Source organism: Dendropsophus ebraccatus, chromosome 6 (assembly GCF_027789765.1).
Source record: "Dendropsophus ebraccatus isolate aDenEbr1 chromosome 6, aDenEbr1.pat, whole genome shotgun sequence".
Lineage (NCBI taxonomy): Eukaryota > Metazoa > Chordata > Amphibia > Anura > Hylidae > Dendropsophus > Dendropsophus ebraccatus.
This window is the reverse complement of record NC_091459.1, coordinates 151,936,555-151,945,056: the sequence shown is the minus strand read 5'-3', so window position 1 is coordinate 151,945,056 and position 8,502 is coordinate 151,936,555.

Below are 8,502 nucleotides of genomic sequence, written 5' to 3'. Positions count from 1 at the left end.
GACACGTTTCGGAAGGCTGCTATATAACAGCTATACTTACTGTATCCAGGTCCAGTCTCCTGAAGGCAGCTATATAACAGCTATACTTACTGTATCCAGGTCCAGTCTCCTGAAGGCTGCTATATAACAGCTATACTTACTGTATCCAGGTCCAGTCTCCTGAAGGCAGCTATATAACAGCTATACTTACTCTATCCAGGTCCAGTCTCCTGAAGGCTGCTATATAACTGCTATACTTACTGTATCCAGGTCCAGTCTCCTGAAGGCTGCTATATAACAGCTATACTTACTGTATCCAGGTCCAGTCTCCTGAAGGCAGCTATAGAACAGCTATACTTACTGTATCCAGGTCCAGTCTCCTGAAGGCAGCTATATACCAGCTGTACTTACTGTATCCAGGTCCAGTCTCCTGAAGGCAGCTATATAACAGCTATACTTACTGTATCCAGGTCCAGTCTCCTGAAGGCAGCTATATACCAGCTGTACTTACTGTATCCAGGTCCAGTCTCCTGAAGGCAGCTATATAACAGCTATACTTACTGTATCCAGGTCCAGTCTCCTGATGGCAGCTATATAACAGCTATACTTACTGTATCCAGGTCCAGTCTCCTGAAGGCTGCTATATAACAGCTATACTTACTGTATTCAGGTCCAGTCTCCTGAAGGCTGCTATATAACAGCTATACTTACTGTATCCAGGTCCAGTCTCCTGAAGGCAGCTATATAACAGCTATACTTACTGTATCCAGGTCCAGTCTCCTGAAGGCAGCTATATAACAGCTATACTTACTGTATCCAGGTCCAGTCTCCTGAAGGCTGCTATATAACAGCTATACTTACTGTATCCAGGTCCAGTCTCCTGAAGGCAGCTATATAACAGCTATACTTACTGTATCCAGGTCCAGTCTCCTGAAGGCAGCTATATAACAGCTATACTTACTCTATCCAGGTCCAGTTTCCTGAAGGCAGTGTCACTGGGAAAGTGTTCGAGGGGAGGTACATCTCGCCCAGGCTACGGCATATGGTGAGGTGGTAAATCCGGGAGAGATCTCTTACTCAGTAGTATTATGCTGCTGAGTTGTTCTTTACATTTTCCGGGCCGGATTTACTGGAATGGTGGGTAGGTTGGTAGTGGGACCTGCCATTCCCTTCCCCCCGATCCAGTTCGGGTGTTGCAGTCAGGTGTGCCCTGATGAGCCTGCAACAAGTTAAAAGCTCCACAGAGCTACAGGTCCTCGCTCTCAGCCAGGAGGAAACAGCCGGCATGCTGTATTTGCTGGGAGCAAGGGATACCACTGCTGCTGGGGATTGTCCATACCCTGCGATACTGTTATCGAAGTGCCAGAGAGGTGACCTGTTTTGTTAGTTAGCGCCCAGACGGGCAGGACCTTTTCTTTTGTTTTGGTCTTTAAGCGCGGTGTTGCTATATTTCTGTTATGGACGGTTTATGCTACAAATAAACTCCAAGCTGTTTTATAAGTCCAAGTGTGCTGTGAACTGTGTCCAACACACCATCCCCCGGGAAGATCCTTACAGCAGCTATATACCAGCTATACTTAGTGTATACACGTCCATTCTCCTGAAGGCAGCTATATAACAGCTATACTTACTGTATCCAGGTCCAGTCTCCTGACTGCTATATAACACCTATACTTACTGTATCCAGGTCCAGTCTCCTGAAGGCTGCTATATAACAGCTATACTTACTGTATCCAGGTCCAGTCTCCTGACTGCTATATAACACCTATACTTACTGTATCCAGGTCCAGTCTCCTGAAGGCTGCTATATAACAGCTATACTTACTGTATCCAGGTCCAGTCTCCTGACTGCTATATAACACCTATACTTACTGTATCCAGGTCCAGTCTCCTGAAGGCTGCTATATAACAGCTATACTTACTGTATCCAGGTCCAGTCTCCTGACTGCTATATAACACCTATACTTACTGTATCCAGGTCCAGTCTCCTGAAGGCTGCTATATAACAGCTATACTTACTGTATCCAGGTCCAGTCTCCTGAAGGCTGCTATATACCAGCTATACTTACTGTATCCAGGTCCAGTCTCCTGCTATATACCAGCTATACTTACTGTATCCAGGTCCAGTCTCCGGAAGGCTGCTATATACCAGCTATACTTACTGTATCCAGGTCCAGACTCCTGAAGACTGCTATATACCAGCTATACTTACTGTATACAGGTCCAGTCTCCTGAAGGCAGCTATATACCAGCTATACTTACTGTATCCAGGTCCAGTCTCCTGAAGGCGGCTATATACCAGCTATACTTACTGTATCCAGGTCCAGTCTCCTGAAGGCAGCTATATACCAGCTATACTTACTGTACCCAGGTCCAGTCTCCTGAAGGCTGCTATATACCAGTTATACTTACGGTATCCAGGTCCAGTCTCCTGAAGGCGGCTATATAACAGCTATACTTACTGTATCCAGGTCCAGACTCCTGAAGACTGCTATATACCAGCTATACTTACTGTACCCAGGTCCAGTCTCCTGAAGGCTGCTATATACCAGTTATACTTACGGTATCCAGGTCCAGTCTCCTGAAGGCGGCTATATAACAGCTATACTTACTGTATCCAGGTCCAGTCTCCTGAAGGCAGCTATATAACAGCTATACTTACTGTATCCAGGTCCAGTCTCCTGAAGGCAGCTATATAACAGCTATACTTACTGTATCCAGGTCCAGTCTCCTGAAGGCTTCTATATACCAGCTGTACTTACTGTATCCAGGTCCAGTCTCCTGAAGGCTGCTATATACCAGCTATACTTACTCTATCCAGGTCCAGTCTCCTGAAGGCAGCTATATAACAGCTATACTTACTGTATCCAGGTCCAGTCTCCTGAAGGCTGCTATATACCAGCTATACTTACTGTATCCAGGTCCAGTCTCCTGAAGGCTGCTATATAACAGCTATACTTACTGTATCCAGGTCCAGTCTCCTGAAGGCTGCTATATAACAGCTATACTTACTGTATGCGGGTCCAGTCTCCTGAAGGCTGCTATATAACAGCTATACTTACTGTATCCAGGTCCAGTCTCCTGAAGGCAGCGATATAACAGCTATACTTACTGTATCCAGGTCCAGTCTCCTGAAGGCTTCTATATACCAGCTGTACTTACTGTGTCCAGGTCCAGTCTCCTGAAGGCAGCTATATAACAGCTATACTTACTCTATCCAGGTTCAGTCTCCTGAAGGCTGCTATATAACAGCTATACTTACTGTATCCAGGTCCAGTCTCCTGAAGGCTGCTATATAACAGCTATACTTACTGTATCCAGGTCCAGTCTCCTGAAGGCTGCTATATAACAGCTATACTTACTGTATCCAGGTCCAGTCTCCTGAAGGCTATATAACACCTATACTTACTGTATCCAGGTCCAGTCTCCTGAAGGATGCTATATAACAGCTATACTTACTGTATCCAGGTCCAGTCTCCTGAAGGCTGCTATATAACAGCTATACTTACTGTATCCAGGTCCAGTCTCCTGAAGGCAGCTATATACCAGCTATACTTACTCTATCCAGGTCCAGTCTCCTGAAGGCAGCGATATAACAGCTATACTTACTGTATCCAGGTCCAGTCTCCTGAAGGCAGCTATATACCAGCTATATAACAGCTAACACAGATAGCGATATCATTATAAACAACATGTATCCCTTATATGCCCAAGATAAATATGATCCTATTTTGGTCAGCATGTCTGCGCCGCACAACCCCTGATGCCGAGTTAGAATATACACAAGTACGGCGCATATATATATAGGTACGGCGCATATATATATAGGTATGGCGCATATGTATATATAGGTACGGCGCATATATAAGAGAAGTGGGTAAATTATTATTGAAGTATATACGCATGCGCGATTAGAGAGTCGGCGTTAGTGGAATGCAAGCCATATAGGCATCTCCCATACCAACTAGATCTCCTAAAGAGTCGACATTAATAAAATGTAAAGGCTCCTGAGAGAAGTATTGTGCGGCTGCACTTCTCAAAGGGGATTACTATGCAAGCAAGTGACATCGCCTACTTACACTTTTCAAGGGGGGCTATCAGATACACCAATCAATATGGTCCAAGGGATAAATTAACTGACCCCCCACCCACACACACGAGGGTAGTAGCACCAAACAAACTCTCCACACTCATATATATGTGCACATAGTTTCACTTAGGCTAGGTTCACACTGCGTTTTTGCTATCCATTTAACGGATCCGGTTTTTTTAACGGTCAAAAAAGTAGTGTCAACAGTACTTTATTGTGCGTCAAAAAAACGTATCCGTTTTGATCTGGGTTTTTTTTATAATGGAAGTCAATGGAAAAACGGATCAAAAACGGATGCACACAAATGTATCGGTTTTTTTGGATCAGTTAAAGGGATGCTGAAAACACAGTGTGAACCTAGCCTAATCACAGTAGAGAAGTGATAACACTCCTATATACTATGGACCTGTAATGACTCTCCTCCACTTGGGTGCCACAGCATGTTATCTACAAAAGTAATAGTAATAATAACCAGATGGACAGAATGATTCAGTAATGGATTTTCATTATATCCAAAGAAATATATGAGCATGGCTCTAACAATAGGAGTCCAACATGCACCTGGCTCTAATCATAAGAGTCCAGCGTATAAAAGATCATTCACAATCTGAGGACCCAGCTCCGTTGCTTCCACGCAGGGTCCTCAAAAGTAAGGAAGATGGAAGGAAGATGGGCAAGATGGAAGGAAGATGGGCAAGATGGAAGGAAGTAAGGAAGATGGAAGGAAGATGAGCAAGATGGAAGGAAGTAAGGAAGATGGAAGGAAGATGGGCAAGATGGAAGGAAGATGGGCAAGATGGAAGGAAGATGGGCAAGATGGAAGGAAGATGGGCAAGATGGAAGGAAGATGGGCAAGATGGAAGGAAGATGGGCAAGATGGAAGGAAGATGGGCAAGATGGAGCCTACTGAGTCCAATCTGTGCACAAAGACTAAGGAGACTCCCAGTGGTTGGAGGCTTCCCAGGACTTCATGCCTGACTGTTGGAGATCAGTTAGTATCAACACTATAGTAAATCGTCATCAATCATACATGTCACCTAGTGAAACAGCAAAAAACACATAAAAAAATATACAAAAATGCACATAAGAAAACCCATGTGTGAGAAACAGAAGAAAGAAAAAAGGAGAAAAAAAGAAGGAAATAACGAAGATAAAAGAGAAAAAAAATGTGAAAAGGTTTAACATCAATAATGTGATAGTAAGATAAATACGTCAGAAAGTATATACAGTATATATTTGCTTAGATAAGTGAGGCAATACAGGATATAGAAGTGAGACTGTGTGCAACCACTCTAGTGACCAATAAGAGGAGGGGAATAAAAAACCCACCATGGAAAAAGGGAGAAGTATGACTGATGAATACCCCTAATATACGCTACCTGGGCACCACATAGAATTCTCTATTTATACAAGCCAGTATACAGAAGCTCTTCATTAAGGCCCTGGGATCCACCTAGATTCAGTACAGAGTAGGCTCTTGGTTACCGTCCACCTTACCTGCATGGGATTCCCTAAAATGTCTGACCACCGATGTCATGTCGGGTGATTTGAACAGAGATCTAGAAGCTTTACGCACATTTGATAGGTGTTGTATCCGTTTCCGTCATTCCTGCGAAGTCTGGCCCACATAAACCTGTGAACAGGGACAAATAATCGCACATGACGAGTGCGACAATGAATATACTGCTGTATCCTGTATTCCTTTCCATCCATGGATTTGGTACCATCAGTCGGCAGATGTTACAATTACCACATGGGAAGGAACCCTGTATTTATTAGCACTGCCCAATGTTGTCAGGGGTCGTACAAAGTGGCGCTGTGAGACCATATCTTTGAAGATTTCTTGCTCTCCTCGCAGTCAGGAGGGCTTTCTCAGATATGGGGTAAAAGTCGGGGTTCAGCCAACAAAATGTTGCTGCCATTGATTGTTGTAGGTAGTTATCACCCTCACCTTGTTGTCCTGTACGCCAGCTTTCGGTAGCCGATCCCTGCTAATACTTTCTGCTCTCTGACTTTACCTCTGAATCTCCCCGCCAGTTGTCTAGACTCCAAAGTCTCGTATTTCCGTGCAATTCCGTTTAACTCTAAAGAATTGACCAAGTGGAATTCCCTGTAGCAGGTGTGGCGGGTGGAAACGCATGATGTAAAAAACTTTGTAGCCGTGTTGTTTTGTGTATAATTATATGAATAAAGATCATGTCTATATATTTTTGAACTTAGAATTGTGTGCCTGGTGATTTATGACATACATCTGTTTATAGTATAGGAATTTGGGGTTATTTGCGTATGGCGACAGCTAAATGTTCCATGACTAAAGTATAAAGTAGGGGTGACAGGGGACACCCCTGCCAGGTGCCATTGTGGATGGGGAAGGGGGTGGACAAAATGCCTTTTGCTCTAACTTTGGCTGAGGGGTTGCAATACAGCGCCGTGATCCGCGATAACATGAGAGGGCCCATTCCAATTTGACGGAGAGAATGCTCCATAAAGGACCGATGGCCTTTTCGGCACCGACAGAGACTAGGCACATAGGTACCCGTCTCTTCTGGGCAAGCAAAATAAGAAGTAGTGTTTTATTTGTATTATCTCTCGCCTCTCTCGCTTTAACCCCTTAGTGACCGCCACACATATATTAACGGCGGCCACTAATGGGCTTTATTCCGATGCGTACGCCTTTTAACGGCGGAATAAATTACCGCCCGGCGGCAGCAGAGCGGGTGATCAGCAGTCAGTGTGACCGCTGACCCCCTCCTGTAACTGCCCGGAGCAGAGGATTCTCCGCTCCGGGCAGTTTAACCCGTTAAATGACGCTGTCAAACCATGACAGCGGCATCTAACGGGTGCCGGTGTCCTGGTGGTCTCCATGGTGATCCGGGGTCCTAATGAAGATCCCCGGGGTCACCATGGAGATGCCTCATGCTGACAGGGGTGGCCGCGGCTATTGCCTGTCAGCATGAGGCATGATACAATACACTGCAGTACATCAATCTGCTTTAGAAAATACGTCATAAAAGAGATCAAAAAGTCATATACATATAAAACTTGGTAGAATAGTGCAGCGGCGCCAGTAATGCCCGCAGCCCCCTCCTCTCAGCTATCGGAGGTCGCTGAGGGGTTGAAGCAGAGTGTGGGGTCAGTCCCGGCCAGTCCCCGCACCGGCGATCGCCGTTATTACCAGTATAACGGCGGCCACCAGTAACAGACATTGCCAGCTCAGCTGAACGCTTTCATCTCTTCTCACCGTGAATCCACAGTGAGAGGAGATGAGAACATGTCCCCCCCCCCCCCCCCGTCCCCAGAATTAACCCTAGTGACCTGGTCACTGACCCTCCCCTCACTGGGCGGCCATCTGATCCAAGATGGCCGCCGCCATCACTGTGAACAGACTCACACAGTTCACAGTGATGGATTTATAAAAATGATCAAAGCTCCATTCTCTCCACCACCGGAGGTGGCGGAGAGCATGGGACAATGATCGGTGACCACCCGGTGTGGTCCCAGTACAAGCGATCAGCGGTATATACTATATACCGCTGATCGCTTGTTCCAAATGGTTCCGGCACTTTTTTACCCCTGTCACCAAAGTCAAAAGCCCTGGATTACCTGTAACCACCCCGGATTAGCTGTAACCACCCCAGATTACCTGTAACCACCCCAGATTGCCCGTCACCTCCCCAGATTGCCCGTAACCCCCCAGATTGCCCGTAACCCCCCCAGAGAGCCCGTAGCCATCGCAGACAGCCCGTAACCACCACAGATTGCTCGTAACCATCGCAGACAGCCCATCGCCACCCCAGATTGCCCGTGGCCACCCCAGATTGCCCGTGGCCACCCCAGATCACCAGTGAACACCACCAGATTGCCCGTCACCACCCCAGATAACCAAAGAACACTCCCAGATAGCCAGTAAACACCCCCAGATTGCCCGTAACCACCCCAGATAGCCAGTAAATACCCCCAGATTGCCCGTACCCCCCCATATAGCTAGTAAACACCCCCAGATTGCCCGTAACCACCCCAGATTGCACGTAACCTACCCAGATTGGCACAGACTGCTCGTAACCACCCCAGATTACCCGTAACCACCCCAGATTACCCGTAACCACCCCAGATTACCTGTAACCACCCCAGATTACCCGTAACCACCCCAGATTACCCGTAACCACCCCAGATTGCCGGTAACCCCCCCAGACAGCCCGTAGCCATCGCAGACCACCCGTAACCACCCCAGATTGCCCGTCACCTCCCCAGATTGCCCGTAATCCCCCCTCCCAGATTGCCGGTAACCCCCCCAGACAGCCCGTAGCCATCGCAGACCGCCCGTAACCACCACAGATTGCTCGTAACCATCGCAGACAGCCCGTCGCCACCCCAGATTGCCCGTAACCTACCCAGATTGGCACAGACTGCTCGTAACCACCCCAGATTGCCCA